This window comes from Tenrec ecaudatus, chromosome 1, assembly GCF_050624435.1.
Source record: "Tenrec ecaudatus isolate mTenEca1 chromosome 1, mTenEca1.hap1, whole genome shotgun sequence".
Lineage (NCBI taxonomy): Eukaryota > Metazoa > Chordata > Mammalia > Afrosoricida > Tenrecidae > Tenrec > Tenrec ecaudatus.
Window position 1 is genome coordinate 214,750,487 of NC_134530.1, and position 20,831 is coordinate 214,771,317.

A 20,831-nucleotide genomic window follows, 5' to 3' on the forward strand; every position below is an offset into this window, starting at 1 on the left:
CCCCCTGCTTTTTATAACATTGCATGGAATAGAAGCAACTCCTTTGGCCCCTTTTGTGTCTGGAGACAGATGGATTGCTTTAGCCCAGCATCCACTCCCATGCTCTGAGGTATGCATTATCTCTAGGTTCAGGTCTAGGAGTCTCCAGAGTTCAGCACTTCAGCTCTCTTTACTTAACGAGCAGGCAGGGCAAGATCTGGTTCACAGAAGTGAGGGATTGATTGGAGAGGCAGCGGGAGATTTTTGTAAAGTAGTCTTGACACCCAACGGGATGACAAATGAACAAAATAAAATCACCTGAATTTGAATCTGCATCGTAACACAATCTTCATAGGAAGAATCACATTAAAGTTTTATTTAAATAGATCTCTAATTCCCATAACAAGTCATCAGTTTAAACTGAAAATTCAGTGACTTCTACTATTTCCACAATGCAATGCAACTAGCTATCACCACTATTGAATTTCCGAACATTTTCATTACCCTAAACCAAACCCCTTGACCAATTGGGGAAATGGAGAGATGTCACCATTCTCACTCCCACCACCCCTTGGCAATGTTTTTTTTTTAATTTCTAGGGACTAGCCTACACTGGATAGCTCATTTGTATCTGCCTTCTTTCATTTAGTATAATGTTTCCAAGATTCTGGAGCATGTATCAGTAGATCATTATTTTTATATTTGAATATTTCATGGTATGGATTTAACCATTTGTTTATTCACTTATCAGTTGATCAATATTTTGTGTTATTTCACTTTGAGCTATTATGAATAAATGTGCTATAACCTTCTTGTGAATTTTTTGTGTAAACAGATGTTTTCAATTCTCTTGGAAATATGATGGTAAGTCAAAAGGTTTTGCTATTTGGATTCTAGTTCATACGTGCATGGATTTATTCTGAACAAAATATTCCAAACATACCTCTGTGGTTAGTGCCTGGCTACAGACAAGCTTTCTCAGGAATACACTTCATCTTGTTAGATTGACTAAAAGTAACACCTAATCAAAGCAGTGACTTCTGAGGGCATCGGTTGTACTAATTCAATTTTTTATTATAATAAAGATTTTTAAAAATCTTTTTTGGGGGCTCATACAACTCTTATCACAATCCATAAATCCATCTATTGTGTCAAGCACATTTGTACATTTGTTGCCCTCATTATTCTCAAAACATTTGCTTTCGACTTGAGCTCCTGGTAGCAGCTCCTCATTTTTCCCTTCCCTCCCCTCCCTTCCCTCCCTCCCTCCCCCCCCCCCCACTGATAGTTTGTAAATATTTATTTTTTTCATGTACTAGTTAAGTTTAAGGAAGAGAGTTCAGGTCAGAAAGTTATGCTGACTGTTTTAGGACCTTAACAGGATACTCTTGACAGATCTTATCAAAGGATAGGATAAGTATGGGGCTTGTGAGGAAGTAGTACTCTTAATAAAATTGAACAGGGCCAGACAACTTCCATCAATGCATTGTTCTTCAGCATGACACTGCACCTGCTTATGCCGTGAGGGTAGCAAGGCTATCCTTTGAGAATTTTGTTGGGAAACCTAACCCCACCCACACTACAGCCCTCATCGTGCCCCTTCCGCTTTCTTTTTATCCCCCAACCTTAAAGGGCATTTAAAAGGAGCACAGATTGCGTCATGCCAGGATGAGAGAACTGCTGTGTCGACGTGGCGTAAATCAGAGAGGACAGATGACTTGAGGAACGGGAGAGAAGGGAAAGCGGTGCTTTCAGAAGCACGCAGACCTTCCTGGAGAGTAGGTCAAGCAGGAATAGCTTCCGATTTGGCAATCTTGTTTCATAAAGGAGTTTGACTTTATTCCAGTAATTTTTTCTTTTCCTTCATGTGTCTGTGAGTAGAACTGTATTTAACACGTGGCCGTACCATTTCACTTCTTGCGGCACTGCCGAGCTGTTTTCCATGCAGATGCACCACTTCGCGATCTCATCAGAAATAGATGAGAGTTCCAATCGCTCCACATCCTCTCCGACACTCATTATGAACTCATTATGAACTCTTCTGATTACAGCCGTTCTCCAGGGTAGGTAGGAAGTGGGACCTTGTTTGCTTTCAATGTGCAATCCCATAATGAACAATATGCTTGAGATGCTTTCAAAATTCAGATGGATAGACTCAAGATTATATTTAGACTCTCGTGGACTTGTTTTCATTTTCTTCAACTTCAACCTGAACCGAGCAATCACTCAGTGGTCTGATCTACAGTCAGTCCTGGGCCTACTTTTTGCTGCTGATATTAAGCTTTCCCAACATCTCTTCCCAGGGATGTCGTCAGCTTGACTTCTGTGTATTCCATCTGGAGAAGTCTAGGTGTACAGTCGCCTTTTGAGTTGTTAATAAAGGGTGTTTATGATTTAAAAAAACAGTCATTGGTCTTGTAAAATTCTATCACACTTTCTCCAGCTTTGTTTTTATCCCCAAGGCTGTATTTTCGAACTACTGCTCCTTCCTTTGTCTGCAACATCTGCACTCCAATTGTCAAGAATTATCAATGCATCGTGATTGTCTGTTTGACCAATTTCAGATTGAAAAGGTTGGTAGAATTCTTCAATTATTTTTATTTCTTCAACTTCTACATCACTCGCTTTAGAGATTGGTGCCTAATTTTGAGTAATAGTTGTATTGAGTGGACTTTCTTGAATATCGCAAAAAAAGTAAACCTTACTGCAATTGAGCTGAGGTCTTCTCCTGGCAACCTTCTAGCACAGGGTAGAACTGCCCCTGTAGGTTTCTGAAACTTTAACTCTGTATGGGAGTAGAAAGGCCTGCCTGTCTTCCACAGAGCAATTGGTGGTTTGGAACTGCAGCCCTTGAGGATTGAAGCCCACTGCGTCACCACTACACCAGCAGAGCTCCTTGAATGTGGGTAGATATACGACCACCAGACAGTGTTGAACATTAAGATAGAACTTGAAATGCCCTTTTCACGGTTAATGCAATGTCATTCCTCTTGATTGTGTCACTCTTGGCATAGTAAACCCTATGATCTTCTGATTCAAAATAGTGATCTGTATGCTTTCCAGTTCATTTTTCAACATTTCCAATTTTCCTAGATTCACACTTTATGTATTTCAAGTCCCATTGATTAATTGATGTTTGAAGCTGCTTCTCATTTTGAATTGTGCCACATCAGCAAATGAAGGTCCCACAAGTTTTACTCCATCTTCATCATTATGGTGACTCAACTGAGAAGCCCATCTGGCACTATCTCTGACATTGTTCTACTTCTATTCTTCAAGTTTTCAGTAACTAACAATATCTCAATGCTATCCATAGGATTTTCAATGGCTAATTCCTCTTAAGTGAACAGCTTATTCTTTGTCTGGAAACTCCCTGAAACCTATTCACTTTGGGCAACTCTACTGGTATCTGAAATACCAGTGACACAGCCTTGAGCACCACAGCGACACACAAGTCATCACAGTACAACAAACAGAAGGCAAGTGGTGGTTTGCTGGTAGAGGGGGGTTCCTAGGCCAAACTACACTTGTCCTAGATAGAAGCCAAGAGGCTACCAGGTAAGAGATGAAGCGCTAAAAGACTTTGTAATACTTGCCTAAGGCCACTATAGAGCCCTGGTGGAGTCGTGGCTACACATTGGGATGCCATCCTCCTGGATAGCCATTCAAAACCACCAGCAGTTTCAGGGGGAGAAAGACTGGCTTTCTACTTGTGTAAATAGTTAAAGTCTCAGAGACCTTTAGGAGGGCATCCCTATGAGTTAGCATTGACTCCATGGCGGTGAGATGGTCAGGGTGTGCCTGTAAGCATTGCTGAGAGGAGGCTATCCTGAACAAAGAACTGTGTCTTGAGCATTCCTGATGCTGAATTCTAGCTAGTTAGTTCCCTAAGAAATTCCATAAGCATGAATGTACTCACATGGTCTGTGAGTTCTTTGTAACCATTACAACGAATTATGAACTCAGCCGAGAAGTAAAGCATACCATGGGAAGAATGACTCATGCCAGGATTGGTAAAAAGGTTGTAGGGTGGAGGCTTATATGATGTCATTCTCATGGGAATCAACCTTGGGCTGATGATGGCAGTGAATATCTATCTGCCATCCCCTTTTCAAAGTGAGGGGTCAAATACTGCCCCATCCCCATTTTTTAAAGTATCTATCTGTGGTGGTTAGATTTTATGCCAACTGGGTGGTACCTGTGTGGAGGTAGGGCTGGACTCCAAACTGTTCATTAGATGGTAGCCTGGTGATGCCTCCAGGAGCATGTGGCCTTTAAGTCAGAGTGAAAGTGAGAACTTCTCTCCCTTTCCCCTTGGCCTTCCTCCATGCCTGGACACTGTGACTGCCTCCAGGCGTAGCTTCATGTGGACTGCCAACCCAGAGAACTGAGGAAGCTCTGCCACATTCCCACTGACCTTGGATCCACATGAAGCTGCACAAATTGGCCTGTGATCTCCCTGCTTCCCACTTCACCTTTCTTCCTCACCTTCCTGTAGCTATATGAGCCTGAAAAGAGGGCTCTGGTTAGCATCAGACCCATGGTCTTGAGTTGGATTGGGCTGGGGCACCTTCTTGACTATTATGAGTGTCACTGGTTTTGCTTCTCTAGAGAGCCAAGCCTAACACAATATCAATTTGTGAGGATCCCTGTCAGTGTAATAGTCTTATGTTGGTCTGCTAACCACAAAGTCAGCAGTTCAAAACCACCAGTCACTCTGAGGGAGAAAGAAGAGGCTTCCTACTGCTGTAAATACTTAAAGTCTCAGAAAGCCACTGGAGAAGCTCTACCCTGTCATTTAAGGTCACTGTGGTAGTTACTTAATTTCATGGCAACTTGAAGATATATTAAAGTGGTATTCAACCTGCAATCAGGTCTCAGCTTGAGATGCCACCTTGTGGGCCTGGCCTTCTCATATGGAGGACCCTGGGAATCTTCCCTTCTCTCCCTGCCTTTGCCTCCCTGCCTTCTGACCCTGATTGCTGCCACAGCCACCACCATTGGATCCACATGAATTTGCAACCACCAGCCTGTGACCTTCCTGCCTTCTGCATCACTCTATGTGACTGTATGAATCTGAAGGAGGACTAATAGACTAGTATAGAAGTTGGACTGGGCTGGGATATTTTCCTGATATATAGCTACTTCTTGAAAGAATGCTCTTTCTTTCTTTTTTTAACTCATTTTATTGGGGGCTCATACAACTCTTATCACAAACCATACATACATCAATTATGTAAAACACACCTGTATATTTGTTGTCCTCATCATTCTCAAAACATTTGCTCTCCACTTAAGCCCTGGCATCAGTTCCTCATTTTTCCCCCTCCCTCCCTGCTCCCACCTCCCTCATGAACCCTTGATAATTTATAAATTATTATTATTTTTTCATCTCTTACACTGTCCGACATCTCCCTTCACCTATCATTCTGTTGTCTGTTCCCCGGGGAAGAGGTTATATGTAGATCCCTGTAATTGGTTCCTCTTTTCCATCCCATCCTTCCTCCACCCTCCTGATATCACCACTCTCACCACTGATCCTGAAGGGATTATCTGTCCTGGATTCTCTGTGTTTCCAGTTCCTATCTGTACCGGTGTACATACTCTGGTTTAGCCATATTTGTAAGGTAGAATTGGGATCATGATAGTGGTGGGGAGGAAACATTTAAGAACTAGAGGGAAGTTGTATGTTTCAACGTTGCTCCACTGCACCTTAACTGGCTTGTCTCCTCCCCGTGACCCTTCTTTAAGGGGATGTCCTGTTGCCTACAAATGGGCTTTGGGTCCTCACTCTGAATTCCCCCTCATTCACAATGATATGATTTTTTGTTCTTTGATGCCTGATAACTGATCCCTTCGGCACTTCGCGATCATGAAGGCTGGCGTGCTTCATCCATGTGGACTTTGTTGCTTCTGAACTAGATGGCTGCTTGTTTACCTTCAAGCCATTAAGACCCCAGACACTAGATCTTTTGACAGTGGGGCATCATCAGCTTTCTTCACCATATTTAATTATGCGCCCTCTTTGTCTTCAGCGATTGTGTCAGGAAGGTGAGCATCATGGAATAGAAAGCTCTTTCTTATACATTTATGTGTGTCACTGGGTTTGTTTCTCTAGTCAACCCAGTTGTCAAAATCAACTCAACGGGAATGAAATATCCATTTACAGAAAAATAAAACAATACCCCATAAATAGATGAAAATTAACTCAACAAGGATCAAAGACCTAAACACAAAACCTAAAATTACTATTCATTATTTAAAACCTAAAATTATTTTTAATAATAAGGAGAAATCCAGGGGCTATAATTAATGGTCATGACATTTGGGCAGGGAACCTGAACATATACTTCACCAAAGAAAACACACACAGACCTTTCACCAAAGAAAACACACATGTGGGTAGCAAACACATGAAGAAATATTTGTGATCATTTGCCATTAAACCAAACTCACAGTCATGTAATCAATTTCAACCATAGCCACCCTCTGTAGAGCTTTTGAGACTGTAAATCTTTAAGGGACCACACAGCTTCATCTTTCTCCAAGGTGGTTAGCCACAATGTCACCAGGGCTCCTTGTTATTAGACATTAGAGAGATGGAAATCAAATTAGCAATGAGATATTATCTCACCCCTGTAGCAGTGACAAATAAAGCAGAAAACAACTAATGTTGATGAAGTACAGAGACATCAGAACTCTCTTACAGTCATGGTGGAATTGTAAAATTGTACAACCATTGTACAAACAGTACAACTATTGTACAAACAGTATAAACTAGAGATAGCATGTATATCCAACAACCCCATTATATGTCTTAGACAAACGAGATCCAGGACATAAAAATATGAGGGGGCTTCAAGAAGTTTGTGGGAAAAATAGTATTAAAAGATAATTTTTGAAGCTGTCTCATGTAAACATCCAACTATATTCATCACAGCATTATTTACACTAGCTCTTTTTTGGGTAAGCAACTTGTTCCTGTTGTTGTCAGATGCTATCAGGTCGTCTCTAAGTCACAGTGACTCTGTGTACAGTGGAATGGTTGGTGCTGCACCACTCTCACAATTGTTCCTGTGCTTGAGCCCCTTGTTGCAGCCCCCGTGTCAATCTATCTCCTTGAGGGCCTTCCTCTTTTCCCCTGCCCTCCACTTTACCAAGCATGATGTCCTTCTCCAGGGACTGGACTTTCCTGAAAACATGTCCAAAGTATGTTAGCTGAAGTCTCGCCATCCTTGCCTCTAAGAAGCCCTCTGGCCATTATTTCTTCCAAGACAAACTTGTTTGTCCTTTAGCAGTCCATGGTACTTTCAACCTTCTTCTCCAGCACCACCACAGAAATGCATCAATTCTCCTTTGGTCTCCTGATTCAATGGTCTAATTTTGTATGCACATGAGGCAATTGAAAATACCATGACTTGTGTCAGGGACCCCTTGTCCTCAAAGGAACATCCTTGTTTTTCAATGCGCTAAAGAGATTGTGTTTATCACATTTACTCAATGCAATGTATCTTTGGGTCGCTTGACTGCTGCTGCCATGAGCATTGATTGGGGATTCAAACCAGATTAAATCCTTGAAAACTTCAATAAAGGTAAATACTATTACATATGCAATCCTGCAACAACAGTAATACTGCCTAACAATAATGCGTGACAGTCAATATGAATACACGAATAGTTATTCACACTGAACAAAGCTGGATGTCATGCACTATAGGGTTGGTTTTGCATATTCTTCCATTTATATTTGCATCTACTGCAAATGTACCCACGTATATATAATAATGCATAATGTGTGCAGTCATAAAAACCTCTTAGCCATAGCCAAACACCTCCTGGGACTGAGATGCTAGGCTCACTGGCTGAGACCCATAATTTTGCGGGACATCTAGGTCAATTGACATAAAGACAATGTTTTGCATTCCACTTTGGTGAGTAGGGACTGAGGCAGTCAAAGCTTATAAAAAATAAATTTGAAACGCACAATGAGCAATGTTAAAAAATAATGATGAATTCGCAAAATGCATCACAACATGGATGAACCTAGCGGACATTGTGCTGAATGGATTTAGTGAATCACAAAAGGACATATAATGCATGAGATCACTGTTGTAGAAAGGTAAGTAAATGCCGTGGGGGGGGGGTTGCACATCTGACCTCCTCCAGCTTCAGTAGAGAGGAGACTCTGCCCCGGCACCTGCCCAAGGCTAATTGGCACCAAGCAGAGGTCAGACATGTTTTCACCATCCATCTTTCTTTACTCTGTTATGACACTAATAGTTCTTCCCACAACTACCTGCATCAATAATACATTGCAGTGGCTGCACAGAACTGGCAATATTCACCATTGTGGAAGTTTATTGGGAAAGCTAATAAATCACAAACCAGGATCAGAAAACATTAAGGCTACAGTCATTGGTCCATAATAACACCTCTCCTCAGCCAACAGCCAAGGCTCTCTCTGGTCCTCAGCCTCTCCGTCGCATGATCCCTTGGTCTCTCCTTCTTTGAGAAGCCCACCTGCCTCGCTGCCTTACAGTCCCATGATCTACCAGTTGACGCTGTTATTCATAGAGTTGCCATAGTTGAAGCCAACCCAAGGGTGCCTAACAACAAGTAGAATCGTGGATAGACACCCCAGCTGAACAGGTGTGGGAAGGAGAGTGGGAGTGTACGCATGCATGCAGTCTATGCTCAACAGGATATTTGTATATATGTATTTACCTTGGCTACAAGTATATCCATGAATGTGGTGGAACACACATGGGTCTAAGTCCTGAAAATGTCTTGGGCATAACCACACACCTTGAAAGAATGGATCCCTAGATCTTGGGGTTCAAGATTATAGTCTAGGGGAACATCAAGATCAATTGGCAAAACTGAGTTCACAAAGATCAGTTCTACACCCTACTCTAGTCAATAGCAACTGGGGTCTTGAAAGTTTGTGAGCAGGCAGCTAAGAGGCAAGCTAAGCTATTGGTCTTCTTCCATCTGGAGGAAAGAGGAGTGATGAAAATCAAAACAATGAGCACAGTAGACCAATGGACCACGAAAACCTCAGTCTCCACAGCCCTGAGACCAGAACTACATGGTCAGTATCCAGGTATCGCTACCAACTGTTCTCGAAGGGATTTCATTTGAAGGTCCTGGATACAGTAAGAAAAAAAATGTGGAACAAAAGTCAAAATCATAAAAGTTACCAAATGTATTTGTTGGATAGAGACTAGAGGAACCACTGATGCTATGGCATTTGGGCACCCTTCAGGACTGGAATGAACTCATCCCTTTGGTTCAGTTTTGAGACAAACACCAGATAGGTCTATAAGGGCAAAAGAAATGACCATTTAAGATCAAAGGGGTAACATTTACCAAAGGACAAAGGACAGAGAGATAAATGGAAATAGGGAACAAACACAGGGAGTGGGAGATGTGGTGGTACATTGAGAGGACTGCTGTCAATGAGGTGAAATTAAATGTGTATGAATTATTGAATTTAAAACGGATGATTTGCTCTGCAAACCTTCACCTAATTCACAATAAAAAGGTAGGTTTTTTTTAAAAAAAAGCTTGAAAATTGTCATCTAAGTTGTAATTATAGAACAGTTTCCCTTCAAAACAAAGAAATCCAATGATTCTGTATATACTTGAGGATAAGCCGACCAGAACATCAGTCGCGGCACCGTGCTGAAAAACTCGGCTTATCCACGAGTATGTCCAGTAGATCACGGAAACACTGCCTCCATGAACTTGAGTCGAGAAAACTAGATGGTACCTGATTACCACCATCAGCTATCTTCCCAGGATCCGATTAGAAGGTACAATGGGAAGAAAGGGTAGAAAACTCCAATTCATTAAAGAAGACCAGACTATGACCCTGAGACTGCCTTCTACAGTAGGACTAAAGTTACTCTGAGAGGTCACCTTCCAACCACATGAAAGATCAGCCCATAAAACGAACAGCAACACCCAGGAAGAGCATGCTCTTCACAACACTTCATTAACCACACGGAGAAGGCAGCATTTGTCCACAAGTGAAGAGGAAAGAGCAGGAAGGGTGATGTGGTAGTTACATAAACTGGTGTCAATTTGGGACTTGAGAGGATTAAGAGTGAAGGGGTGGAGTCTAGTCTGTCAATCTGGTCATAGCCAATGAGGCCTCTGTGTGGGCATGGCCTTCTCCTGAGAATTCTGGGATCTCCTGTACTGCCGCTTTGGAGGCGAGACACACACACTCTATCTGCTCACTCCCTGCAAGGCATCCCTGTGGAGAAGACACATGGAGAGAGGCTGATGGAGCCAAACCTCTGGAGCCAGAGTAGCCATGTGGAGACCCCTGCCAGTGCTGAGATACTTAACACCACCACTGGATCCACAAGACTTCCCGAGCACTGACCTGTAATCTTCCTGCATTCAGCGTCATTGCATGTGTTTCGTGAGTCTGAAGAGGACTTTATAGATTGGTAACAGACACATGGGCTAATAGTGAACTTATGCACTTGATCTGGACTGGGCAAGGATCTTTTCTCAATATTCAATTGCTCTTGTATATAAAGCTCTTTCTTATACACATATGAGTGTCTATGAATTTGTTTCTCTAATCTACCCAGACTAACACAGGCAAAGAAAACAGGGGCAATGCAAACAGGGAGCCCAAGATGGAAACAGGGAGAACTGCATCCAAAACTATGGAACAACGTGTATGTAAATTGCTAAATGGGAAACTAAACTGTCTGCAACTTTTCCCCTGAACCACAATAAATGCTGGGGTTAGTATTTTAAAGTAAAAAGAATGAAAAAATTACAGGAAAGCAAACTCTACCAAATTCTAATCTGTAGCACATAGGAGTGACACCGAGTCACCAGGAGCCAATATCAATCTGACAGCAAAGAAATTGTTTTTAAGGTCATTTCATAAATAATATAGTAAAGCATTAGGTAAATCTGCTCAGCATTAAAAAGCAAGGCTTTTACTTTGAAAACTAAGGTGCTCCTGCCCCAAGCCGTGATATTCTTCGTTGCATCACATGCATGTGAAAGTTGGACATTAAATAAGGAAGACAAAAAAAGAATGGATGCATTTCTATTGTGATGCTAGAGAAGAATGTTAAATGTACCATGGGCTGTTAAAAGGACAAACCTATCTGTCTTGGAAAAAGGACAGCCAGAGTGCTGTAGAGGGAAGGATGGCGAGACTTGGTCTCATCTTCTTTGGACATGTAGTCAGGAGAGACCAGGCCCTGGAGAAGCACAGCATGCTAGGTAAAGTGGGGGGCAGCCAAAAAGAGGCAGGCCCTCAAGGAGACGGATTGACACAGTCGCTGCAACTAAGGGTTCAAGCGTAGGAACCATGGTGAGGATGTTGCAGGTCTGGGCAGTGTTTCCTTCTGCGGTGCATAGGGTCTCTATGGATTGGAAGGACAACAGCATAGTAAAGGTCATTCTCAATTTACCGCTGTGTCCATTATCACGGTAATTTTTAACAATGCCCTCTTTACTCCAAGACATGTCCCAGGCTGTATAACTACGTAGTGTGAGTATAGATATCTACTGGAAGAGAGAAGAGAAGGGGGGGAAAAAGTATAGTAAGAGCCAAGCATGTGCCAGAAAATTCATTACAACATATTTTTGTGTATATTTTTAATGTTTTGTCACAAACCGGAAGCCAAGATTTTTCTTCTTTTACAATGAAGCTCAGAAAGGTAAACGCTCAAGGCTATATATATGGGCTATAGGTATGGGGCAGCAAACCAAAATCTTTCTGGATCCTAAGCCACTAAACTACACCCTTACACAGAACAACATAGTTAGGTTATATAAGCAAGACCAGTTGTAGCAGAAATAAATGAATCCCCTACGTTCTAGCACCTAGCCAGCACTCTAAGTTTCTTACCCATTTTTAGTGAACAGAGCACCCAGCAGTTCCACTGCCCTCTAAGAATGGCTTTAATCACTCAATTACAGGATCTCAGGACACCTGTTGCAGGCACAGGCTACGAGTGACTCGGATTAATCCCCGAACAATAAAGCCACCTGTCATTGCTCTCGGAGTAATACTAGCCTGGTCCTTTGGCCTATTCCTCGCTGTGAGCTTCACACTTTGTTTTGACTTCTAACCTGGGATGGAACAAGCGGCTGCATCGGTTTTCTTCCATCATTAATACTGATTCATCCATGTGGAAGAGTTCCTCTTCCTTCTGTTTTTCAAGATCCCTTTCAGGTCCTGCCTCTTCCACTGGTTTTATTCCACAGCAAGCTATCTTTTCTTTGGGTGTCCATCACACTTGTTGCCAATTTGAACTGCTCTGATTTCCCCCCAATATACCAGCAGTACTCAGGTTATGAATGAGACCCATTCCTAAGTATGTCTTTAAGTTGAATTTGTAGGTCAGTCAGAACATGTATAAGTGACTCTCAAAAACAAAACAAAACAAAACCCACTGCCATCAAGTCGTTTCGCCTCATAGCAATACCACAGGACAGGGTAGAACTGTCCCTAGGGGGCTTCCGAGACTGTAAAGCTTTACAGGAGCAGAAAGCCTCGCCTTTCTCCCTTAGAGTAGCTTCCTGGTTTCAAACTGCTGAAGTTGTGGTTAGCCGCCCTATGTGTAGCCCACTGTGACACTGACACCGGCCTTCTAAGTAGTTCTTGTTTAGCCTTACTTGCTGTGCAGTGGCATCAGCTTCTCCACAGGAGATGGATGAGGCCATCTCCCATCAGCTGCTCAAGGGAGCAACCCTACTCTCTCCGATATGGGTCAGAATGAGTGAGGATCAACTAGATGACAGTAGGTTTGTTGTTGGTTGTTTCTATGTTTTGCTTTGGTTTGGTTTAGTGACAGACGATTTAAAGCCTTTTGACAGATTGAAAGCTGCATGCGCAGTAAGGAAGGGTTTGTACTGAAGACCTTGCTGTAATTAGGGATTGGTTCAAGGAGCTCTGGTGGTGTAGTAGGCTACTGTTTGGGCTGCCAACTGCAAGGTTGGTGACTCAAACCCACCAGCCACTTTACAGGAGACAGGTGAGGCTTTCTGTGACTGTAAAGATTTACAACCTTGGAAATACACAGAGACCATCTACTTTGTCTTATAGGGTTACTGTGAGTTGCAATTGACAGAAAAATAGTGAATTTGGGTTTGTTTGTTTTTGTTTTGGAGAGGGTAGTTCAGGGGCCCAGGTGGTGCAGTGGTTTCAAGCATCATCTGCTAAGCACAGAGTAATCTGTCTGACCCCCAGCTTCAGCGTGGGGGAAAGATGTGGCAGTCGACTTCCATAAAAACTCAGAGCTTCGGAAAGCCTACTATGCGCTTCTACTCTAGCCTATAGGTCACTACGAGTCCAAGTAGACTTCCAGTGGGATTTTTCGGTAGTAGAGTTTAGTTCACTCAACTCAAAGGGACTGAAAATTTATATAATATTAAATGGCATATACAAGATGCTGGCACTTCCCTCTATAAATATTTTTTTGAACATTTTAAAAATGTGTATCTCCTTTGCGATGTTGAATAAATCGGGGGCCATTTGGTATTCAATTAATATTTACAATTAGCAACATTTATTAATTGATTAAAACAAAAAATGTGATCACCAGCAGGTAAATAAATGGAGTACAACAAAATAAACTGCCTCTGATTACTATTAAAACTTCTTTTCCTTTTTATTCTTTTCAGGATAAGTTCCTCTATAAAATTTTATGATTTCACAAGACTAACTTTAAGAGAAAAAAAGATATTTGACTCATTATATACTGTTAGGCTTGAAGGAATAGAAGCTAAAAGATGTAATGGAAAATATAAAACATAAATCTTAACTGAATAAGAATTATTAATTGAAAAATATTAAACCCATAAAATCAAAATGACATTGAACATGAGTGCTTAATAATTTATTTTATAATTCTGAAAGTTTAGGAGATAGAAAGAGAGAAGCTCCCCCTCAACAAGTGATCAAGATGTATTAGTCAATTATAATGTTAATTTTGTCTCCCAAACGTATAAGATTAACATCATTTAATAGAAGGATCTGTAGCTTCCAGTCTACTGTTTCTCCCCTCCCCAGATTACACCAGATTCATTTGCTTTCTTTTGTCCATCTACTCATCAAGTATGATTGAGTACTTATTTTGCTTGCTTCTAGGTACTTAATGGCCACACTGACAGAACTGCATAAAGTTAGTATTCGTTTTTCTGGGACTACATTTCATTAGAACAAAGATGTTTTTGAATGTCCATAAAGCGGGGAATTATAAGCCTCTCACAAGGGTAGATGGTCGTGGCACTGCCCCTCAGTCACACCTACAGCTTTCAGCCTGATGAGTGATTTTGCAGCACATGTGGCAAATGGAGAGGCGGAGCTGTGAGGAACATTTTCTGTGTTAAGTGGTGGGGAATCCTCCTGCTGTTCCCTTTGGCTGGCTAGCTCCTCTCAGGGTGTTGATAATGAAATTTCATCTCCAGTCACGTGACCTTCTGAACTTGAAGCAACTACTCCCTCATGGCTTCTCATGAATAATCATAAATTTATGGATATAGTAGCTAAGATCTGGTGTTTGGGATTTCTGTACAGTGACACATTCCTGAACAGAAGTGCGGCCATATCTAACAACAGCAATTAATTGTTGCCTTGGCATAGATGGTGCTTTAGGCAAAGATCGATCTTTGTTATTTAGGCACAAAATTGCCTACCCTTCCCTTGCAATGTATACAAAAAGACTCACTTTCTTCAGCATCTCACTCAGCTGCGGGCTCTCTTCCTCCCTTCCCAGTTGTATGTAAGCCTCTATTCTCCACGCAGCCCGATGTGAAGGGCACAGCAATAACAATCTCTCACGTTTACACTAGCAGGCCCATCAATTAACACATTTCCAGCACACCTGTTACCTATAGCACTCCCTGTCTATCTACGTTCAAAACCTTTGCCTGATACACTCTTCTGCTGGACAGCGTCTGTGTAGCCAGTCTGTGGAGTTTTATGTTCACAAATTGACAGGATAAATACAGTCTCTTATTCCATTACTAGACATGTTACCCATGCAAAAACAAATTTATCAGACAAAATGTGACTTCTAAATATAAGCTATCAGTGTCAGAACTCACTATTTTCAAATAGAAAATTGTTTATGCAAATTCTTGCCACCCGATGCCTTGTTTGTTGCTAAAGTTTAATAATTATCAAATTCTTTGAATAAAATATGTTTACAATTACTTAAAAATTCAAAAGTTGCTATGATATTGAATGGCCTATAAAGAAAATATGAAATTGTTTTAAAGTCATAGATTAATCAGGAATTTCTTTGGCACGATTATCTGATGTTTACCATTTATCTTACTAAGCTTCTTTGGACCTTACCTTTATCTGATCCTGTTAGAATCTCATTTCTACTAAGACTTTTTCTTAAAACAATTCACATACACAAACAAACAAAAAGAAAGAATCACAGATATATTGCTTCATTATTGCCATGTTAGAATGTATACAATATTTAGGTGAACCCATGTAGATTTAGTAGTGTTAAATGATTAGAACTCTTAGATTCCCCTCTAAATCTCTAAGAAGATGGCATATGTCGAAAATGATGGAAAGACTTTCTTATTTGATTCCAACACATCATCAAGAATTAGAGGTTTCAAAAAAAACCAACAAAAAGAATTAGAGGTTTCTCTTTTCCAATTAGTTCTTCCTCACCAGCCAGTATAATGTTCTGTAAATAATTACTTAATTCCAGAAATTTAAGAGTATGCCTACGTTTGTTAGTGTTTAGATATGAGGACGTAAAGGAACAGCCATTAAAATACATAGATAAATGAATCCGTATTGGAAGGAGGATATGTGGCCAGCTAATTTCCTCTTGCCATGAGACCAGGAGAATTGAATGAGACCAGGAGACCAAGAACCATCACTGAACATTTTGATCAAAGATTCTACAGAAGCATCCTCGACTTTCTGTAACTATTGTACTGAGATAATCTTTAAACCTTAAATCAAAACTAGCCTCTTAATTTATCTAGCTTAAAGTCAATAAGTAAAACCTCTGTCTTGTGCATTAAGCTCTTTTAAGAACAACGTGTTCTTAAAAATAGCTCTGGCCCTGTTCATAGCAACCCTATGGACAACAGAATGAAGTAATTGCCGGTCAATCCATCTTGTTGAGGGTCTCCTTATGCCTAAGAGGGTGTTCTTTTCCAGGCACTGTTCTTGGGGTTCTCACTTGTAAGGAGCATTCTGGCTGTACCAGTAGTCTGTGGTACTTTATTCTTCTAGTAGTCTGTGGTACTTTCAGTATTGCTCACCAACACCATTCATAATCCAAGTGCATCAGCTTTTCTTTGGCTTCCTTATCTATTGTCTAGCTCTCACATGAACACCCGGCTGAAGCCATTGCATTTTCAATTGCCGCATGTTCATCATAATAAAAGAAAAAAGCATAAAAGTTATCAAGAATTTCATTTCACTTGGGTCTATAATCAAAGTTCATGGAAGCACCAGTCAAGATATCAAATGAAAATTGCATTGGACAAATCTGCTGCACAAGACCTTTTTAAGGTATTAAAGACCAACAATGTCACTTTAAAAGGTCTTGTGCAGCTTTTATCTTTTATTATGATGCTATCTATTGGTCTAGGTGTGAAGGTGTTTATTTTCTTTACATTGGGTTGCAAGCCATACTGAAAGTTGTAGTCTGTGATCTTCACCATTAAGTATTTCAAGTCTTCTTGGCTTTCAGCAAGCAAGTTTGTGTCATTTGCATGTATCGGGTTATTTATGAGCCTTCCTCCTGTCCTGATGCCATCTTTCTCGTCATATTTTTCCAGATTATTTGTTCAGCTTAAAGATTGCATAAGCATGATAAAATGATACAACCCTAATGCGCACCTTTCTTGACTTGAAATCACGCAGTGTCCCCTTATTCTGCTGCAACAGCTGCCTCTTGATTACCGCACCAATTCTGCATGAGCACAGTTTGGTGTGTCCGTCCCAATGTTAATCATACTTTGTTAAGGTCCACACAGCTGAAGGCCCTGCAGAGAGAAGAAAACACAAATTAGCATCTTGATAGTATTCTTTGCTTTGAGTGAAGATTCATCTTAAGTCAGAAATTATACCCCTGTCTCATTTCCTTTTAAATTCAGTTGAATTTCTGGCAAAATTTGGTTGATGTACTGCTGCAACCATTTTAAAATTATCTTCAGCAAAAGTTTATTTGCATGTGATATCGATGACATTGTTGATAATTCCTGCACTTTCTTGGGTCCCTTTTCCTTGGAATGTGCTACGTAGGATCAAACTGACAGCAGCAACTTGAAAGATTTGGTCGAAATCTGAGGGAGCAGTGCACTTATGTGGTGGAACAGCTCAAAAAGGAGGGTGCGCATGGCTAGACCGTGTGAAGGAGATAAGTATCACCGAACTGTACATGTGAAACTGTTGATTTATGTGTTTCCGTTTATCAATGACATAAGTTAAATACATAAACTCGAAATCACTTCATCCTACCATGCCCCTTTGCCGAGAATCCGTGCTTCTGTTGTCAACCAAATATGGAGGTCCTGCTCTGCTTTATTAGGCAATTGAAATAAAGTGGACACTTGCTTGTAAAAGAAGCAGAAAATAATCGTGTTGTTTGCACAGACAAGGAGCACTGAGGGGTCTCCTGACCAAAATATAACATCTTCCCTCAGTGACAAGCAACTGGGCCTCTTTTTCCCCTTTGACTTCCAGGACTATCTTTTTTGCCTTTCTCCACCTTCTATGCTGCCCTTGTCAATGACCAGCGGTCCAGTGGGGGAGTCATGTTTTCCTGATGTGCTCCAGATGGAGCTCTCTGGTTGAGAAATAGAGGTGGGGAGGATAGTGGGTCAGGTTACTGTGGTTCTTTCCAGAGGCTCTTGGGTCCTTGGTTCTGGGATGAGTTGAAGGACACAAAAGAGTTCACTGTGTGACTCCAGAGCCAGTCCGAACTGGAATGATCTGGAGGCTAATTTTGCAGATGGCCCTTGAAGTGGGAAGCTGAACAAGAGAAAGATTTAGATAATAGGAGGGTGGATTACAGAATGCCAAATGGAGATCAGAAGGGGTGAGTCATAGATAATGAGATATTGGTCTCAGGGTTTCATTTATACCCCGGATATTCTGAATCAAAATCAACATTTTATTTTTTTTTTAATTTTAAAAATCATTTTATTGGGGCTCATACAACTCTTATGACAATCCATACATACATCCATTGTATGTCAAGCACATTTGTACATCTGTTGCCATCATCATTCTCAAAACATTTGCTTTCTGCTTGAGCCCTTGGTGTCAGCTCCTCATGTTTTCTCCTCCCTCTTCCATCCTCCCTCCCTCCCTCTTGATAATTTATAAATTATTATTATTTTCAGAATCAACATTTTAATCAGGTGCATGGGTGGATAAGGATCATAGCAGGCTTCCCCAGGACCTGGACAAGGAAGCCTCCGACCTATGTCCAGTGTTCCACCAGCTTCCATGGAGGTCGGTGTACTGCACTGATTTGGGCTTTGCACCTTTTATTTTCCTCCCCTGCAGGATGGACTTGCTTTCCTGGCTGTTACAGAAATTTGAGGATGTGGCTGCGCTTTTTAAAAGTAGGCGAGGGCAAACTTCATTTGGTTTTTACCCTCCAGTTCCCTTTCTCATCGGATCCAAACACTGGTCTGGGTGGCTGTACAAGGAGGAAAAGAAACATTGAAGCTGTCCCTCAGTGTTCTTGGAGCTCGGGCTAGTTCCAAACAGGGTGAAAAAATCACAGCAGGGATTTTATTAAAATGCACATTCTGATTGAGTTGATCTGTAATGGAAATATGCATTCTTTTTATTTTGTTTTGTAATTTTAGAAATAATGCATTCTTAGCAGAGGGCATGAAGGGGTTTGAAGTCCTGAGGAGGTGATGAGGGAAAACAGCCAGGTGCACACAGAGGCAAAAAGTACCAGGACAATGACCACACACCCTGCCACCCCATTGAGCCCAAGGTCACACAGATCACAATGTTTAACATTTTCTAGATAATTTCACTATTGTACATTCTGTTTGAAAGTTCAGATGTATTTGACATCACCAACATCCTAGAGCAAAAAGGAGTCATGGTTACATGATAAGAAACAAGGGGAGGAGGCCGTAGGGAAATAAAAGCCATGTAGAATTGGTAACCTTAAGATGAACATTGACCATTTAGAAATTGCTGATACCAATAATTGTACATGTCCACTTGTATACTTTGTTAAAATATATGTAAAAGCCCCAATAAATAATTTATTTTTTAAAAGATGAGTATTGATCTTTGTTGTGTTTTAGGCACAAATTCTCACAAATAATTTAAGGAAAACATTTATTAAGTCTAAAGCAGGGAAAAGACAAGAAAAGGACAAATCATCCATACTAAGGATTTAAAGAGAACCAATGAATTAAGTAGAACATGGAGTATATCATGGAAAGAAAATGTCACAGAAATTATTGGTGGCAGTTCAATACATCACAATTGCAGGTGAGACTGCAGAAACAGGACTGGGACATGTGTTTACTATATAGAACAGCTTAAAAGATTGATCCAGGGTTCTCGTTCTGACTGAAGTAGCCAGGGCATACCTCATGACCCCTAGTATTCCAATCTCCCTCCTGGACACACCCTGGGCAAGCCCATAAGAGAAATTACCCCAACCTGGGGTTGTTAGGAGAGTGGTAATAATCTACGTTCTTCTTCTTCTTCTTCTTCTTCTTCTTCTTCTTCTTCTTCTTCTTCTTCTTCTTCTTCTTCTTCTTCTTCTTCTTCTTCTTCTTCTTCTCCTCCTCCTCCTTCTCTTCCTCCTCCTCCTCCTTTAAGTTAGGAATTAGACCAGAAGTTCATGGGTCTTATGAACCTATGTGTGCTTGTGGATCTCCATCTGCAACTTCTTGGCTGGCATCTCTCCTCAGCTCATAAACTACTATTTGTTCCTATAATGAATCTTGGCCTTCCACTTCCTCTTCTCCTCCAGAGCAGCCATTACTACCTGGTACCTCCAGCCCACTTCCTGAGCTAGGTGGCCCAGAGAGGCAAACTTGCATGTGGGCTGAGCTCAACCTTGAGCACCAACTTCAGGGCAACAGGAGCCACCTTCTACTTTTCTTTGTCATAGTAGGGGCTGCTCCCATCGAGTGCCTTAGGCCAGTCCAGAGCAGGCTGGCCTTGTTTGGTCTACTGGGGCCGCAAGCCCCACATTGTGTTCCGGAAGATGCAGCCATGGGCCTGGAAGTAGTGGGGCCATGGGAAAAGTTGGTGTTCGTGCATTTTTTGAGGAACGACGGGACTCCCACTTGTTTCAACAGCAGTTGTCAGACATGTCGATGCCTTCCCAGTACACAAACACTACGTTTTGACCCAACAGCACTTTCTTGTTCTCTAGGGCTGCCAGATGATGGCCTTGGCCCTGGAACATCAGGGCTTGCCCCCCACTCTCTTTGGCAGCCACCTGGGAAAGCAATAATCTACTTTCTTTTTTTCCAACAATAATCTACTTTCCAGGGGACTCTGCCTGAGGACAAGACTGTTCACATTCCCCACTTAATGGTCAGAAGGAATTCAAACTAAAAACACTTCACTGTCATGTAGTCATTCAGACTCATCCTGCCCTCAACTCCTTAAGTGAGTAGAAAACCTCATCTTTTCAGGCAGAATGGCCGGTGGCTTTCAAACTGCTGACCTTACAGTTATCAACCCAATGCATAACCCACAACTCCACTAGGGCTGCTCCTTATTCAAAGGAGGCTTGGCACATTTGGACACTCTGCAAGTGGATTTTGGACTTTCACTGTCAATTAGCTGAGGTTTTCTGCAAACCTAGCGCTCGGAATTTAAG

The 20,831-nt window shown here is 41.4% G+C and overlaps 1 non-coding gene across 1 annotated transcript; it reads left to right on the top strand.

The window, feature by feature from the left end:
• Positions 1-18,612: 18,612 nt before the first annotated feature.
• LOC142437794 (small nucleolar RNA SNORA61) lies at positions 18,613-18,732 on the top strand. The gene has a single exon (XR_012782313.1). It is a non-coding gene; the product is annotated as a small nucleolar RNA SNORA61 (small nucleolar RNA).
• The last annotated feature ends 2,099 nt before the right edge of the window (positions 18,733-20,831 follow it).